We start from the raw sequence: 13,701 nt of genomic DNA on the forward strand, positions 1-13,701 counted from the left end.
ATTTTCCTTATAATTAGTGATGTTGAGCATCTTTTCATATGCTTGTATATCTTCCTTGGAGAAAGGTCTCTTCAAGTCCTTTGCCCATTTTTTTAAACAATTTTTATTGTTGTTGCTACTGAGTTGCAGGAATTCTTTCTGTATTCTGGAAATTAACTCCTTATCTAATATATGGTGTGCAAATATTTTGTTCCATACTATAGGTTGCCTTTTCATTCTACTGATTGTGTCCTTTGCTGTGTAGAAGTTTTAAAGTTTGATGTAGTGCCATTTGTCTATTTTTGCTTTTGTTGCCAGTGCTTTTGTGTTATATCCAGGAAATCATTACCCATCCCAGTCTTGAGGCTTTCCCCTTATGTTTTCTTCTAGGAGTTTTATAGTTTCAGGTCTTACCTTCAGGTCTTTGAGACATTTTGTGTTAATTTTTGTATATGGTATAAGATAAGGGTCAATCTTCATTCTTTTGCATCAAGTTTTCCCAACATCATTTGTTGAAGAGATTGCCCTTTTCCCATTGTGTAGTTTTGGCACCTTTGTCAAAAATCATTTGACCATATATGCAAGGGTTTAGTTTGTTCTTTTTTTCTAGTCCCTTAATTTGTCCAGTTAGGTTACTGGCTTGAGACTTTTCTTCTTCTTTAATGTAGGTTTTACTGCTATAAACTTTCCTGTTATTACTGCTTTTCCTGCATCCCATAAGTTTTGGTGTTTTGTTTTCATTTTCATTTGTCTCAAGATATTTTCTAATTTCCTTGTGATTTCTTCTTTGACTCATTGGTTGCTCAAGAGTTTAACTTTCACAAATTTGTGAATTTTCAAACTTTCCTATTAGTTGGAAGATTTTGAGCTTCTTGAATTTCAAATTCCATTTCTTTCCTCAGCTTTGGGAAGTTTTCAGCCATTATTTTGTCATATAAGCTCTACGTCCCTTTCTCTCTCTTCTCTCCTTCTGAGACTCCTATGATACATATATTAATCTGCTTGATGTAGTCCTATAAATCCCTTAGGCTTTCTTCACTTGTCTTCATTTTTTCCTTTTTGCCCTTCTGACTTGATAATTTCGAATGTTCTTTCTTCAACTTCTTTCTTCTGCCTGGTTAAGTCTGCTATTGAATGCCTCTAGTGAATGTTTCAATCTAGTTATTGTATCCTTCAGTTCCAGCATTTCTATTCAGTTCTTTTTTTAATTTCTATGTCTTTGTTGATACTTTCATTTTGTTCATGAATTGTTTTCCTGATTTTGCACAGTTTTCTATCTGTGCTCTCCTGTAGATCATTTAGCGTCAAGAAAATTACCTTGAATTCCTTGTCAGGAAATGTATAGATCTCTGTGCCTTTGAGGTTGGTTTCTGGTGATTTAGTTTGTTCATTTGATTGGGTCATGTTTCCCTGTTTCTTCACATGCCTTGTGAATTTTTTTTTTTTTTTTTTTTTTTTTTGGCTGAGTTTTATGCATTTGAAAAACTAGCCACATCTCCTAGTCTTTATGGACTGGCTTTGTACAGGTGAAGACTTTCACCAGTCAGCCTGTCTAGAGATTCTGCAGGCCTCTGAAACCTTTTTCTGGGTGATGTAACTTCTCTTGGCTGTGTATGTAACTTTCTAATCAGAGGTTTGCCAGTTTCTTTTCAGAAGTCCATAATCTCTTATTCCTTCTGGTGTCTGCCTGCAGTGTTGCAGGTTCTCTGGTGCTGCATTAGCAAACCAATCTACTCTTTTATTCTTAGGCATTGAAAGTATGCTGGCTCAAATGTCCTGAGTCAGGTAGACAGAAACTTCCCCACCCACCAAAAAAAAAAAAAAAAAAAAAAAGCCGGACACATGCTCTACTCTTCTCCCTTCTGCCCAATGGAGAAACTGTGAGTTGGGTGCTTTCTCCCCATCAAACTGAGCCATGCTGGCCTCTGCACCATTTCAGGCTCTGTGGTGTCAGTGCAAGCTGCTTCTGCTCTCCCTTGCTTTTAGTGGCCCCCATGTACCCAAACTATGTCGATTCCATTAGCATTGCATCAAGCAAGACAGAAACGAGTTCCTTGGGCAGCCTTGTGAAAAGCTGGAATGTTGGGTGCACATTCTATTCTTTTCTCTCCTTGTCCCTCCAGTGACAGACTACAAGCCAGGTGCTCTCCGCTGATCATGGTGAGCTGTGTTGGCTTGGGGGAGGAGAGATCACAGGTAAAGTGAAAAGACTCTTCTTACCCATTTTAATGCAGCTGTTCTTGGCTTGTTCTTGGCTTTGCCCACACCTGGGTACTGCAACATCTTAAGTGGTTTCTGAAGTTCTCATAAGATATTTTGGTCCATATATTGTTAAGTTGGTGTCTGTAGGGGAAAGAAGGGTAGGACTTCCTATTCTGCAATCTATTAACTTAATGTTTTTAGCTATACCAGATACAATACTGAAAATGAGGAGGTTAAAAAGATTGACTAAAAGTAATAAATGAGTCACGATTTTTCATATAAATTAAAAATGTGATAAGCTAGGAAAACAAGACAAGTGAGATCAAATTTAAATTGAAGGTAAATACTCCTTATGGAATTATTAAGTTTTACAAATAAAAAAAATATTTGAAAACTTGGTATATAAACTATATGAGGATATATGAAAGAAACAGTTGATTTATTCTGCTAAGCAGTTGTTGTTTGATCCAGTAAGTGCCAATTAAGGGAGTAAGGAATTAGTTTGCAGAAGGAGAGAACTAGGAAATTTCTTCTAAAAATAAGAACTATAAGAAATGAGAATACTTCTTCAAGAACTATTTCATAATTCTCTTTTCTGAGGAATATGAAGAAAAAAGAAAACTTCATGTTTTTTATGGCAAGGTGCAAGAAAATTAACTAGAAGATTTATTCATAAAGAATAGATTGAATGGCATAAGACTAAAACCAAAAGGTAATGATACACTCCAGGTAAGAGGCAGTAATAGGTCCTAAATCTGGGTGATAGTAGTGAGAATGAGTGAAGGAATAAGGGCCAGAATAAAAACACAAAATAATTTAAGGAGAAGGAGCAGTTAAGAAAAATAGTGTCGGTAACAAAGAGGTTAGCATTTCTGCTAATGTCTATTGTTTTCCTTCTCTGCTCCCATTCTGAATTCTTACTCTGGATGTTCTGCTGTCCCTTGCCTGCTCTGCTTGCCCAAGGTCTTCCTTTAATTTATTTACTCACTTACCCATTCAACCCATTTATTGAGAAACAGTAATTGTGCTAGATCCTGAGAATAGTACTGGTGAACAAGACAGATAAGATAAGGGACTACAGGGCACAAGAGAAAAACATAGGAGGGGCACTTTGCTCAGATTTGAGAGGTGCCCCTTGAGGAAATATAAAATAAGTAGAAGTTTTCCAGGGAAAGAGAAGGGACAACATTTTGGAAAAGAGGGAACCTTTTGCAAATTGAAAGTGTCGTATGGCTGGAGCACTGAATTCAAGGGAGTGGTAAAGGTAAAACTAGAGGTAAACAGAAGCTAGACTATAAACAATTTCAAGGATTTGGGACTTTAAGAACAAGAATAAACTATTAAAGAATGAAAGTAATTAAAAGAGTATGACAGGTTTAGATTTGCATTTTAGAAAGATAATAATGGTTGCAGGAAGAGGAACAAAAGATAAACACTTGAAAGATTTTTGGTTTGTACAACTAGGTAGATAGTGATGTCATTCCTTGAGATGTGAGGAAGAACAGGTTAGGATTATAAATTTAGTTTTGGTCATGCTGAGTAGGAGATAACTGTGGAATATCCAAGAAGAGATCTACAGTAGATAATTGGAAATAAGTCTGAAGTTTAGGGAAATATATAGGTTTACTGAAGCTTTGTGAGTAGATGACCTTGCACATGCAGAATACAGAGTGTGAATGCAAGGTCTAAGAGAGAACTCTGAATAACACTGATATTTAATGACTGGGTCTAAAGTAGGAGCCTTCAGAGAAGCTGGAAAAAAAGGAAACAGATATTTTAAAAGGAGAGGACAGAGCCGCATAGCACTGGGAGATCAGCTTGGTGCTTTGTGACCACCTAGAGGGGTGGGATAGGGAGGGTAGGAGGGAGATGCAAGAGGGAGGAGATAATGGGGATATATGTATATGTATAGCTGATTCATTTTGTTATAAAGCAGACACTAACAGACCATTGTAAAGCAGTTATACTCCAATAAACATGTTAAAAAAATAAATAAAAAGAGAGGACAATGCCAAGGAAGATAATTGTTTCAAGGAGGGGGTGATTAGAAGAGTTGCCCAACCTTGACCTACCTACCTTTAGGCTTTCCCTTTCTCTTATACCCTAATAATAGTACTGTATGCACCCATTTTCTTAAAACTCAACACTTAGAGGTCGCAGCCAGATTATCTGATAAATTTACCTGAAATTAATGGATTCTAAAGGCTTGATTTGTTACCCCATTCAATGAACAGATTATCACTGAAGTAGTAGGTTTTTTTTGAAACAATGCCTTCACTCTAAAGAATAATTATTAAAATAATAACGGTAATATCAGCAGTACTACTAGTAATAATAACAATAGTAGCAGCTAACATTTATTGAGTGACTACTGTTTACCAAACATTTCACAGTTCAATCCTCATAATAACCTTTAAGGTAGATACTCTTATTATCATTTTACAGATGAAAAAATGAAGGCTAGTAAGTAGAGAAACCAAGATTCAGGTAGTTGAATACTAGAGTGTGTTTTCCTGTATAAAATGAGCCAGTGAGGACAGGTGTTTGAGATCCACAGATTTTTCATTGTATCTCAAAATATATAAAAAAGGCACCCACTTGCTCTGCTTATGTACGTGCCTGAATTTGAGCAGCACATCAATTTAGAGAGTTCAGGCTTGTTAAATCATAAATCTTGCTTATTGAAAGTGTTTCATTACTTTCTTAAGTTAGAATTAACATTTGGGACTTATAATACTTTAAATACTAAGGGGTTTTAATGGACTAGATCTGTCATTACAGGAAATGTTTATCAAACCTGATGGTAATAGGATGATGGACAGGTTTCATACAAATATTTAAGATCACTATCATTAAGGTGATGATGGCATCATTAAAAAGATGATCCATTACGTGTGAATATTATGTATGTAATATCCATACATAAATGTAGTATCACATTTATGTATGGATATTAAAAGTATGTGAACAGAAGGAGATATAAGTAAGGTTATAGATAGAAAATAATTATAAAATAAAACAGAAGTAAATCTAACTCCTGAAACCTTTGCCTGAAGTATTAAGGTCACTGAGAGGAACCCTAAAAAATCATAAAATTCAGTTGATTAGAATAAGACTAGCAAACTTTTGTGCATAAAGTAGAAAAAGCAAAGCCTCACAGAAAGTTAGGAGCTGCAGATAAACTAACATATCTTAAAATTTTCACTTAATAGTTATGGTAAGAATTTTAATGAATGACATTTATCTCATCTGCATCCCACTGAACCCTGTTTTATCATATAATGAGTGTCTCCAAATAAACAGTAATGTCTTCAAGTAAATGTGTCTGTAAGATAAAATTACTTTGAAATTAAAAGCCAATTTGAAACCTGGGATGAATGTGCTAGTCTTTGAGAACTGCCAAAACAATTTGGAAGAAAAGAGTAGCTTGAAAAGAAGGACAATGCTGAGTCAGTTTCAAAATAGAGCCATGGGAAATCCTTTACTTCAGTAGTGACTCGACTGAATCATTATTCCAGTTTTTTGCTACTGAAGTAATAAAATGTCTTAATTCATTTAAAGAAGAAAGTCAGAGGAGACCTTCAAGATGGTGGAGGAGTAAGACATGGAGATCACCTTCCTCTCCACAAATATATCAGAAATACATCTACATGTGGAACAACTCCTACAGAACACCTACTGAATGCTGGCAGAAGACCTCAGACTTCCCAAAGGCAAGAAACTCCCCACGTACTTGGGTAGGGCAAAAGAAAAAAAAAAACAGAGAAAAAGAATAGGGATGGGACCTGCACCACTGGGAGGGAGCTGTGAAGGAGGAAAAGTTCCCACACACTAGGAAGCCCCTTCACTGGCGGAGATGGGAGGTGGGCGGGGGTGGGGTGGAGAAGCTTCGGAGCCACGGAGGAGAGCTCAGCAACAGGGGTGCAGAGGGTAAAGCGGAGAGATTCCCGCATGGAGCATCGGTGCCAAACAGCACTCACCAGCCTGAGAGGCTTGTCTGCTCACCCGCCAGGGAGGGTGGGGGCTGGGAGCTGAGGCTCAGGCTTCGGAGATCAGATCCCAGGGAGAGGACTGGGGTTGGCTGCGTGAACACGGCCCGAAGGGGGCTACTGTGCCACAGCTAGCTGGGAGGGAATCCAGGAGAAAGCCTGGATCTGCCTAAGAGGCAAGAGACCATTGTTTCGGGGTGCGCGAGGGGAGGGGATTCAGAGCACTGCCTAAACGAGCTCCAGCGACAGCAGCGAGCCGCGGCTATCAGCGCAGACACCAAAAACTGGGCATGAGGTGCTAGGGTTGCTACTGCAGCCACCAAGAAGACTATGTGCAAGCACAGGTCACTATCCACACCTCCCTTCCAGGGAGCCTGTGCAGCCCGCCACTGCCAGGGTCCCGTGATCCAGGGACAACTTCTCCGGGAGAACACACGGCGCGCCTCACGCTGGCCTCTGCCGTTGCAGGCTCGCCCTGCATTCTGTACCCCTCCCTCTCCCCAGCCTGAGTGAGCCAGAGACCCCTAATCAGCTGCTCCTTCAACCCCATCCTGTCTGGCCAGGAACAGATGCCCTCAGGCGACCTACAAGCAGAGGCGGGGCCAATCCAAAGCTGAACCCCAGGAGCTGTGCGAACAAAGAAGAGAAAGGGAAATCTCTCCCAGCGCCCTCAGGACCAGTGGAGTAAATCTCCACAGTCAAGTTGATGTACCCTGCATCTGTGGAAAACATGAATGGACAAGGAATCATCCCAAAATTGAGGTGGTGAACTTTGGGAGCAACTGAAGACTTGGGGTTTGCTGAATGTGACTGACTGGTTTCTGGTTTTATTTTTATCTTAGTATAGTATTTAGAGTTTATTATCGTTGGTAGATTTGTTTATTGATTTGATTGTTCTTTTTTTTTTACATATATATTTTTTTTTTCCCTTTTTCTCTTTTTGTGAGTGCGTATATGTATGCTCCCTTGTGTGATTTTGTCTGTATAGTTTTGCTTTTAGCATTTGTCCTAGGGTTCTGTCCATTATTTTATTTTTTTTTTAATATAATTTTAGCACTTGTTATCATTGGTGGATTTGTTTTTTGGTTCGGTTGCTTTCTTCTTTCTTTTTTTTATTACTTAATTTTTAAAAAATAATTTAAAAAATTTTAATAACTTTATTTCTTTTTATTTTCCTTTTTTCTTTCTTTCTTTCTTTTTTTCTCCCTTTTCTTCTGAGCCATGTGGCTGACAGGGTCTTGGGGCTCCGGCCAGGTGTCAGGCCTGTGCCTCTGAGGTGGGAGAGCCGAGTTCAGGACACCGAACCACCAGAGACCTCCCAGCTCCATGTAATATCAAAAGGTGAAAGCTCTCCCAGAGATCTCCATCTCAATGCTAAGACCCAGCTCCACTCAACAACAAGCAAACTACAGTGCTGGACACCCTATGCCAAACAACTAGCAAGACAGGAACACAACCCCACCCATTAGCAGAGAGGCTGCCTAAGATCATAGTAAGGTCACAGACACCACAAAACACACCACCGGATGCGGTCCTTCCCACCAGAAAGACAAGATCCAGCCTCATCTGACAGAATACAGGCACTAGTCCCCTCCACCAGGAAGCCTACACAACACACTGAACCAACCTTAGCTACTGGGGCAGACACCAAAAACAATGGGAACTATGAACCTGCTGCCTGCAAAAAGAAGACCCCAAACACAGTAAGTTAAGCAAAATGAGAAGACAGAGAAACACAGCAGATATAGGAGCAAGGTAAAAACCCACCAGACCAAACAAACGAAGAGGAAATAGGCAGTCTACCTGAAAAAAAATTCAGAGTAATGATAGTAAAGATGATCCAAAATCTTGGAAATTGAATGGAGAAAATACAAGGACCTAGAAGAACTAAAGAACAAACAAACAATGATGAACAACAAAATAATTGAAATTTAAAAATCTCTAGAAGGAATCAGTAGCAGAATAACTGAGGCAGAAGAACGGATAAGTGACCTGGAAGATAAAATAGTGGAAAAAACTACTTCAGTGCAGAATAAAGAAAAAAGAATGAAAAGAATTGAGGACAGTCTTAGAGACTTCTGGGACAATATTAAATACACCAACATTTGAATTATAGGGGTCCCAGAAGAAGAAGAGAAAACAAAAGGGACTGAGAAAATATTTGAAGAGATTATAGTTGAAAACTTCTCTAATATGGTAAAGGAAATAGTCAATCAAGTCCAGGAAGCACAGAAAGTCCCACACAAGATAAATCCAAGGAGAAATATGCCAAGACACATATTAATCAAACTATGGAAAATTAAATACAAAGGAAAAATATTAAAAGCAGCAAGGGAAAAACAACGAATAACATACAAGGGAATCACCATAAGGTTAAGAGGTGATCTTTCAGCAGAAACTCTGCAAGCCAGAAGGGAGTGGCAGGGCGTATTTAAAGTGATGAAAGGGATAAACCTACAACCAAGATTACTCTACCAGGAAGGATCTCATTCAGATTCGAGGGAGAAATTAAAACCTTTACAGACACGCAAAAGCTAAGAGAATTCAGCACCACCAAACCAGCTTTACAAAAAATGCTAAAGGAACTTCTCTAGGCAGGAAACACAAGAGAAGGAAAAGACCTACAGTAACAAAACTAAAACAATTAAGAAAATGGTAATAGGAACACACATTATCGATAATTACCCTAAATGTAAATGGATTAAATGCTCCCACCAAAAGACACAGACTGGCGGAATGGATACAAAAACAAGAGGCATATATATGCTGTCTACAAGAGACCCACTTCAGACCTATGGACACATACAGACTGAAAGTGAGGGTATGGAAAAAGATATTCCATGCAAAGGGAAATCAAAAGAAAGCTGGAGTAGCGATTCTAATATCAGAGTTAACAGACTTCAAAATAAAGACTGTTAAAAGAGCCAAAGAAGGACACTACATAATGATCAAGCGATCAATCCAAGAAGAAGATATAACAACTGTAAATATGCACCCAACATAGGAGCACCTCAATACGTAAGGCAAATGCCAACAGGCATAAAAGGGGAAATCGACAGTAACACAATCATAGTATGGGACTTTAACACCCCACTATCACCACTGTACAGACCATCCAAAATGAAAATAAATAAGAAACACAAGCTTTAAATGATACATTAAACAAGATGGACTTAATTGATACTTATAGGACATTCTGATCCAAAAACAACAGAATACACTATCTTCTCAAGTGCTCATGGAACATTCTCCAGGATAGATCATATCTTGGGTCACAAATCAAGCCTTGGTAAATTTAAGAAAATTGAAATTGTATCAAGTATCTTTTCTGACAACAATGCTATGAGACTAGATATCAATTACAGGAAAAAAAATCTGTAAAAAATACAAACACATGGAGGCTAAACAATACACTACTTAATAACCAAGAGATCACTGAAGAAATCAAACAGGAAATCAAAAAATACCTAGAAACAAATGACAATGAAAACATGATGATCCAAAACCTATGGGATGCAACAAAAGCAGTTCTAAGAGGGAAGTTTACAGCAATACAATCCTATCTCAAGAAACAACAAACCTCTCAAATAAATAACCTAACCTTACACCTAAAGCAACTGGAGAAAAAAGAACAAAAAAATCCCAAAGTTAGCAGAAGGAAAGAAATCATAAAGATCAAACCAGAAATAAATGAAAAAGAAATGAAGGAAATGATAGCAAAGATCAATAAAATTAAAAGCTGGTTCTTTGAGAAGATAAACAAAATTGATAAACCGTTAGCCAGACTCATCAAGAAAAAAAGGAGGAAGGCTCAAGTCAATAGAATTAGAAATGAAAAAGGAGAAGTAACAACTGACACTGCAGAAATACAAAGGATCATGAAAGATTACTACAAGCAACTATATGCCAATAAAATGGACAATCTAGAAGAGATGGACAAATGCTTACAAAAGCACAACCTTCTGAGACTGAACCAGGAAGAAATAGAAAATATAAACAGACCAATCACAAGCACTGAAATTGAGACTTTGATTAAAAATCTTCCAACAAACAAAAGCCCACGACCAGATAGCTTCACAGGCGAATTCTATCAAACATTTAGAGAAGAGTTAACACCTATCCTTCTCAAACTCTTCCAAAATATAGCAGAGGGAGGAACACTCCCAAACTCATTCTATGAGGCCACCATCACCCTGATACCAAAACCAGGCAAAGATGTCACAAAAAAAGAAAACTACTGGCCAGTATCACTGATGAACATAGATGCAAAAATCCTCAACAAAATACTAGCAAACAGAATCCAACAGCACATTAAAAGGATCATACTGCATGATCAAGTAGGATTTATCCCAGGAATGCAAGCATTCTTCAATATACACAAATCAATCAATCTGATACACCGTATTAATAAACTGAAGGAGAAAAACCATATGATCATCTCAATAGATGCAGAAAAATCTTTCAACAAAATTCAACTCCCATTTATGATAAAAACCGTCCAGAAAGTAGGCATAGAGGGAACTTACCTCAACATAATAAAGGCCATGTATGACAAACCCACAGCCAACATCATTCTCAATGGTGAAAAACTGTACCATTTCCTCTATGACCAGGAACAAGACAAGGTTGTCCCCTATCACCAATATTATTCAATATAGTTTTGGAAGTTTTAGCCGCAGTAATCAGAGAAGAAAAAGAAATAAAAGGATTCCAAATCAGAAAAGAAGAAGTAAAGCTGTCACTGTTTGAAGATGACATGATACTATACATAGAGAATCCTAAAAATGCTACTAGAAAACTACCAGAGCTAATCCATGAACTTGGTAGAGTAGCAGAACACAAAACTAATGCACAGAAATCTCTTGCATTCCTATACACTAATGACGAAAAATCTGAAAGAGAAATTAAGGAAACACTCACATTTACCATTGCAACAAAAAGAAAAAAATACCTAGGAATAAACCTACCAAAGGAGACAAAAGACCTGTCTCTAAAAAACTATAAGACACTGATGAAAGAAATTAAAGATGATACAAACAGATGGAGAGATATACCATGTTCTTGTATTGGAAGAAACAACACTGTGAAAATGACTATACTACCCAATGTAATCTACAGATTCAATGCAATCCGTATCAAACTACCAATGGCATTTTTCACAGACTAGAATAAAAAATTTCACAATTTGTACAGAAACACAAAAGACCCCAAATAGCCAAAAGCAATCTCGAGAAAGAAAAACAGAGCTGGAGGAATTAGGCTCCCTGACTTCACAGTATACTACAAAACCACAGTAATCAAAACAGTATGGTACTGGCACAAAAACAGAAATACAGATCAATGGAATAGGATGGAAAGCCCAGAGATAAACCCATGCACATATGGTCACCTTATTTTTGATAAAGGAGGTAAGAATATACAATGGAGAAAAGACAGCCTCTTCAGTAAGTGGTGCTGGGCAAACTGGACAGCTACATGTAAAAGAATGAAGTTAGAACACTCCCTAACACCACACATAAAAATAAACTCAAAATGGATTAAAGACCTAAATGTAAGGCCAGACACTATAAAACTCTTAGAGGAAAACAGGCAGAACACTCCATGACATAAATCACAGCAAGATCCTTTTGGACCTACCTCCTAGAGAAATGGAAATAAAATCAAAAATAAACAAATTGGACCTAATGAAGCTTAAAAGCTTTTGCACAGCAAAAGAAACCATAAACAAGACAAAAAGACAACCCTGAGAATGGGAGAAAATATTTGCAAATGAAGCAACTGACAAAGGATTAATCTCCAAAATTTAGAAGCAGCTCATGCAGCTCAATATCAAAAAAACAGACAACACAATCCAAAAACGGGCAGAAGACCTAAACGGACATTTCTCCAAAGAACATATACAGACCGCCAACAAACACATGAGAGGATGCTGAACATCACTGATCATTAGAGAAATGCAAATCAAAACTACAATGAAATATCACCTCACACCAGTCAGAATGGCCATCATCAAAAAATTTACGAACAATAAATGCTGGAGAGGGTGTGGAGAAAAGGGAATCTTCTTGTACTGTTGCTGGGAATGTAAATTGATACAGCCACTATGGAGAACAGTATGGCAGTTCCTTAAAAAACTAAAAATAGAACTGCCATATGACCCAGCAATCCCACTTCTGGGCCTATACCCTGAGAAAATCATAATTAAAAAAGAGTCAGGTACCACAACTTTCATTGCAGCTCTATTTACAATAGCCAGGACATGGAAGCAACCTTAGTGTCCATTGACAGATCAATGGATAAAGAAGATGTGGCACATATATACAATGGAATATTACTCAGCCAGAAAAAGAAACGAAATTGAGTTATTTGTAGTGAGGTGGATGGACGTAGAGTCTCTCATACAGAGTGAAGTAGTCAGAAAAACAAATACTGTATGCTAACACATATATATGGAATCTAAAAAAAAAAAAAAAAAGTGGTCCTGAAGAACCTAGGGGCAAGATGGGAATAAAGACACAGACCTACTAGAGAATGGACTTGAGGACATGGGGAAGGGGAAGCGTAAGCTGGGAGAAAGTGGGAGAATGGTAGTATATGTATGGACATATACACACTACCAAATGTAAAATAGATAGCTAGTGGGAAGCAGTCGCATAGCACAGGAAGATCAGCTCGGTGCTTTGTGACCAGCTACAAGGGTAGGATAGGGAGGGTGGGAGGGAGGGAGACACAAGAGGGAAGAGATATGGGGATATATGTATATGTATAACTGATTCACTTTGTTATAAAGCAGAAACTAACACACCATTGTAAAGCAATTATACTCCAATAAAAATGTTTAAAAAAAAAAAGATGTGGGGCTTCCCTGGTGGCGCAGTGGTTGAGAGTCTACCTGCCGATGCAGGGGACACGGGTTTGTGCCCCGGTCTGGGAGGATCCCACATGCCGCGGAGCGGCTGGGCCCGTGAGCCATGGCCGCTGAGCCTGCATGTCTGGAGCCTGTGCTCCGCGACTGGAGAGGCCACAACAGTGAGAGGCCCACGTACCGCAAAAAAAAAAAAAAGAGTGGCACATATATACAATGGAATATTACTCAGCCATAAAAAGAAATGAAACTGAGTTATTTGTAGTGAGGTGGATGGACCTAGAGACTGTCATACGGAGTGAAGTCAGTCAGAAATAGAAAAATAAATACTGTATGCTAACACATATATATGGAATCTAAAAAAAAAAAAAAGGTTATGAAGAACCTAGGGACAGGACAGGAATAAAGATGCAGACATAGAGAATGGACTTGAGGACGTGGGGAGGGGGAAGGGTAAGCTGGGATGAAGTGAGAGAGTGGCATGGACTTATATATACTACCAGATGTAAAATAGATAGCCTTATATATACTACCAAATGTAAAATAGCTAGCTAGTGGGAAGCAGCTGCATAGCACAGCGAGATCAGCTGAGTGCTTTGTGACCACCTAGAGGGGTGGGGTAGGGAGGGTGTGAGGGAGATGCAAGAGGGAGGAGATATGGGGATA

The 13,701-nt window shown here is 38.3% G+C and overlaps 1 protein-coding gene across 8 annotated transcripts in view; it reads right to left on the reverse strand.

Moving 5' to 3' along the window:
* The window catches only part of GPHN (gephyrin), a 624,681-nt gene that overhangs the window by 143,731 nt on the left and 467,249 nt on the right, over positions 1 to 13,701 (reverse strand). The window lies entirely within an intron of this gene.

Source organism: Phocoena phocoena, chromosome 2, assembly GCF_963924675.1.
Source record: "Phocoena phocoena chromosome 2, mPhoPho1.1, whole genome shotgun sequence".
NCBI classification, from domain to species: Eukaryota; Metazoa; Chordata; class Mammalia; order Artiodactyla; family Phocoenidae; genus Phocoena; species Phocoena phocoena.